Source organism: Dipodomys spectabilis, unplaced genomic scaffold, assembly GCF_019054845.1.
Source record: "Dipodomys spectabilis isolate Male_0828 unplaced genomic scaffold, ASM1905484v1 ptg000459l, whole genome shotgun sequence".
Taxonomy (NCBI): Eukaryota; Metazoa; Chordata; class Mammalia; order Rodentia; family Heteromyidae; genus Dipodomys; species Dipodomys spectabilis.
Genome location: NW_024871136.1, coordinates 1,113,994 through 1,119,465, shown reverse-complemented (window position 1 = coordinate 1,119,465; position 5,472 = coordinate 1,113,994). Strand labels below are relative to the sequence as shown.

General features: G+C 40.5%; 1 pseudogene; it reads right to left on the bottom strand.

Moving 5' to 3' along the window:
• Positions 1-1,957: 1,957 nt before the first annotated feature.
• LOC122098110 lies at positions 1,958-4,869 on the bottom strand (annotated as a pseudogene).
• Positions 4,870-5,472: the final 603 nt, after the last annotated feature.

Below are 5,472 nucleotides of genomic sequence, written 5' to 3'. Positions count from 1 at the left end.
TCTCCTGCTTACCTAAGGCATGTAAAAATGTGTTATCAATGGCACAAAGGCATCCTAAAATGCATCATTTTTATACTCTTCAGTCTATCTCTTGTTTTAAAAAACATGAGCAATAGATACAAGCTCATACCAACTTAAAAAAAGTAAACTCAATACTTAAACACTTCATATACAAAAGTAGTATGTCACATACTTCCCATCTTGTGAGTAAATAGAGAACAGACCCAGGAAGAGTCCTGTAATAGAGCTGGCAGAGAATGGGCTAGAATGTGCAGTGGTGTTCTAGGTTAGCAGCAGGAAGCAGAGAGATGTATGTCACATCATGTTTCTACAAAGAAAAGAGTGGGGATATAAAGCAAAAGAATATTGTATCTATAAATAAAAACAGAGCATAGTTCATGGGATCTGAATGTACAATGATAAAAAGAATTTCATCTCAGTTTTAATAAAGTAAAAGTCTCAACCTTTTGCATTGAACTTCACATTAACTGGAACTTTATTTCTTTAAGCCTAAACATTGTCAGTTTGAGAAGAAATCCACAGTAATATGTAGATTTATCTTGTCATTTAAATTCTAAGGTGTCTGTTTTTGATTATTGGTAAAATTTTATCCAAAATAGTATACATATATATTTTAAAAACATGAACCATTAAAAAGAATGAAATATGAAATCAAATGTCTTCTTTTTTGTCAGTTTTGGGGCCTGAATTCTGGGCGTGGGCACTGTCCCTGAGCCCTTCAGCTCAAGGCTAATGCTCTACCACTTCAGCTACAGCACCACTTCCGGCTTTTTCTGCATGTGTGGTGCTGAGGAAATGAACCCAGGGCCTCAGGCGCACAAAGCAAGCACTCTACCACTGAGACACCTTCCCATCTCCAAGTGATTTCATTTTTGGCAGCCTTTGATTTTTCTTTTTAAGTTCCTTAAAGACTGTAGCAGGATAAAAGGATCACTGACTCCATGTCTTTTTGAGATAACAAGTGATGAAACAAAAAAGAAAACTCTAACTCACAAACAAGACCAGGTAACCCATTCCCTCCCATGAGCCAGGGTAAAAAACATGAAGAATTTTAGTAATGATTCAGAATTCATCTTTATCTCCTACCTGCTTCATTGGTGCAAGTTTGGTATCATGATTTTTTAAGATTCTTACATGTATGTATATAGATTTATATAAACTCATATTAGATGACAACTGATTTTTTTAAAGTTCAGCCAGAGAAAGAAGCAATCATTTTTAACTAAAGCCTTCTATGGTTTTGATGACAGTCCAACTCACTATTCTTTAGCCAAAAACAAAGTTTCTAAACTTCATCTAAAATCTTATTGCTTTACAACTGCAGTTTACCTTCCATTAAAAATAAAAAGATGAGCCGGGTGCCGGTGGCTCACACCTTTAATCCTAGCTACTGAGGAGGCTGAGATCTGAGGATCACCGTTCAAAGCCAGCCCAGGCAGAAAAGTCCGTGAGACTCTTATCTCCAATTAACCACTAGAAAACCGGAAGTGGCGCCGTGGCTCAAGCGGTAGAGCATTGGCCTTGAGCTGAGCACAGGGACAGCGCCCAGGCCCAGAGTTCAAGCCCCACGACTGACAAAAAATAAAATAAATAAAAATAATTAAAAGATGAAGTGGTCAACCCAGTGATTAATTTGACATGGCTTTCATTGGGGAAATGGAGGGAGGTGGTGGCAAAGAGAGGACCAATAAACAAAAAGGTACTTAAACCCTTCATATGCAATGGTGAGAGAGAGAGAGAAAGAGAGGGGGGAAGGAAAAGGGAAAGAGAAAAAGAAAGGGGGGGGTTATTTCAACACATGGGAAAAAGCACTGAAAACCCGTTAAAGTCAAGCCATAGCCAAAACCATGAATCATATTCTATCTTAAATAAGTTGTCTTTTTTACCCTCTTTTTTTCTTTTTTAAATAAAATCTCTTCCCACATTATCATCACTTTTAACTCTCCCCAGACTAGGTTTCATCTTCAGACCCTTTATCCCCCAATTTCTCAGGAGGAGGGCTTGCAGAGCTATTCTTTTCTTCAGGACTTTCCCGTTCCTCATCATCCTCTTTGGGAGAAGGAGTCTTATACTTTGATGCCTTGGAGGCTGTGGGGCGACCCACTTTCACTTTGCCTTTCACTGGACTTGGTGTCACTGTAGCCTTTGTCCTGGGTTTGGGAATTTTCTTTTCTTTTCTTTCAGGTTTGAACTTCTTAACCATCTTTTTGTTTTTCTTTTTTGAATTGCCATAGTCACTATCATCATCATCTTCCATAGAAAATCTTCATCACTGCCGGTATCATTCTCCTGGAATGATGCCTCATTTTCTTCTTCTGGCTCCTCCTCACAGCCAACATCTTCCATGAGCATCTCTCTCTGTTTAGAAGCTGCTTTAGATGCTGCCTGTCGTTGCTGGCACACGTTTTTATGATCTTCTTTTTCATCTTCACTATCCTCTGCTGAAAGAAAATCATCTTTCTTGGTCTTCACATCTTTTTCTTTTGAGTCCTCACTATCTTCCTGTGAATTCTTTCCAGATCATCTCTTATTTTTAGCTTCTCTAGGATATGATAGAATTTTCTTAGCAGGCCGGAATCTCTTCCTTAATCTTCATCTGCATCATCAGATTCCTGAAAGTGAATAATCAACGACTTTTCTATTTCTGACATGTTCACTGTCCAAACAGGACCAAGTCGAGAAGCCAAAGACCACGACAACCCCCCACCCGTGCACTCGGCGCCACCCTACCTCCGAACTTCTGCGGCAGAGCTCACGTGGCAGCGGAGTCCCAGGCTGCTGGTGTCTCAAACTCTGCTGCTCCTTGGTTCAGGGTCCCTGGATCAGACAAGCTCACTCCCCCTCTTACCCCCCCCCCCCCTCCCACGTCTCTTCAAAATTTCAAACTATTTTTTATCAAAGGAAGAGTTATAGTAGTGACAAGTAAGGGGTTAAAAATGTGGAATAGTTGAAATAAACTCATCTGAAACAGGCAAACCACAGACACTGGAACATTTGTAATGGAAGTCATAATAAGTTGCTGGAGTTGGGGCTTAAGTGGCAAAACACTGGCCTAGCAAGCACTAGGTCCTGAGTTCAAACATCAGTATTGCCCATAAGTATGAATAATGAGATTAACGGTAACATTTTAAATACTAATAATTATTTATATGTTGATTCTCTTTGCCTATTGCCTACTTAAGGCCTTTACTCCAGTAATTTCCTTCTCTGTCAACTGCATTGAATTTTTGACACTCTATTAAATCATTATGATCAGCAAACATGACCAAATTTCTCTTATTTCCAAAACTTTTGTTCTCGTATCTTCTTTCAACTACTTTTCTTTTTCATACTTTCATTTATATCAAAAAGAGGTACTGCTGGGTTCATGTCTATAATCCTAGCTACTCAGGAGGCTGAGATCTAAGGATCACAGTTCAAAGCCAGCCTGTGCAGGAAAATCAGTGAGACTCTTATCTCCAGGAAACTACTCAGAAAAGCTTGAAGTGGTGCTGTGGCTTAACTGGTAGAGTACTTGCCCTGAGCAAAAGAAGCTCAGGGACCAGGAGAGAAAAAAAAAGACATGCTACTTCCAATATTTTTCCATTCCATTTTTTTAATGCACATCATTAGCTATGAACTCAGCCTGATTGTTGTTCCTGGGCTTCTTTGCTCAATGCTAGCACACTACCATTTGAGCCACAGCTCCACTTCTGGGCTATTAATTGAAAATAAGTGTCTCATGTGCTTTTCTGCCAGGGCCGGGTTGGAATTTAGATCCTCAGGTCTCAGCTTCCTGAGTTACTAGGATTTCAATGTGAGCAACTTGCACCCAGCTTCTCTATTCTATTTTTAACCAACTTCAGTAAAACTTTGTCACAAAACCCTTTTTATACAGAGAAGTAAAGGCTAGATCAACTTACTTGCATTAGAAGACACAGAAGCCAGTAAATGGTAGGAACTCTTAAGTAGCAACAAATGGAATACTGTGGACAGAGCATGGACCAACTTGAGGGGTTAAAAAAAGATAACACAAACCCAAAACACTCCTGAGGCCAGGTGAAAAATCTTTATAATGAAAATCATAAAATGGTAGTGAAGGAAATTGAAAAGAAGGACATTAAATCCAAAGAGACATTCCAAATTCATGAACTGGAAGAGTTCATACAGTTAAAGTATCTGTACAATCCAAAGCAATGTACAATTAATGTATTCCCTACCAAAATACTGATGATTTTTTATCACAAAAAAAGAAAAACATTCATATGAAAGCAGGAAAAACTCTACCTAAAGCAATCCTGAGCAAAATGAACATGGTAGATGTAGTCAGCCACCCCAGAGGACCATGTAGAGACAGTCACATACAGGAGAAGGAGGTTTATAAGGAGGGGGTCATCTTCCCATGGAAGAAGAAGTAATATGGCGCCTGTCTCCATCCAGGTGGATCCTTGTAACTCAGGGCCAGAGGTAGGAGGTACTGTGTGTGCACAGCTAGGTCTAGGCAGAGAGTAGGAAAACTGACCAATCTCAGGAGAGTTTTAGGGCAGGAAGGAGTTCAGGTCTGGGTAGAAGAAATTCTGCTGATGCAGCTGGGGGCCACAAGCTGCCCCAGGAAATGAAGTGGGAGGGGCTAAGAACTTGATATGGAGTGAATGTTAATATCCCCCTGGTTGTTGTTTAATAGTTTATTGTACTGGCTGAGAGTATGGGTGGAGGTCATTTCTTCTGGAGCTACTTCCTGCTGTAAAGGAGTGAAGTAGTCACAGGTCCCTGAATTGTTTGACTGGGTACTGTCCAAGAAGTATTTGCTTGACCATTTGATTGGTAAAGGTCCTCATCTTTTCCATGAGAATAGTTATCAAAATGCATGGTGCAATTAGTAAAAGGAAAAACAACCTGCTACTTGCAGATCCAAGAGAGGAATAAGCCAGGGAGGGATTGATTATCAGAAGGTGCTTTCAAAGACCTGAGATTGCCTTCTCCAATTGGAGACATAGCATGGGACCTGACATCCCATATCCTGGAGGGGGAAGTAAGACTTTTCCAGCTTTATCTTAGGATCACAGGAGCCTGAGGAGGAGGTAGCAGAAATATTTAAAAGTATCAGAGCCAATGGACATCATGATTTTTTCTGGCTGCTTCCTGCTGGCATGGGGGCATTGAAGAGTCACTGGGGCTAGGGTCTTTAGGGTCCAAGACTGCATTGGGTAGGGCAGGGCAGTGTAAATAAAGCTTCTGGTTGCTTACAGGCAACAGGATGGTCCTGACCAGGTGGTGTCCTGAGTGAGGGTTATTATCCTGCTAAAGAGAAAGTTTGAAAAGGTGAGATCAGGCAAAGACTGACAAGATGGCAGGATCAGTTAACATGAATGATGTGAGAAAACACACCCTGGTCACAAGCCAGAAAAGTTCCATTAGGAGCATAAGCTGAGTTGTGGCCCATTACAGGGAAGGAAGTCATACAACTGGACT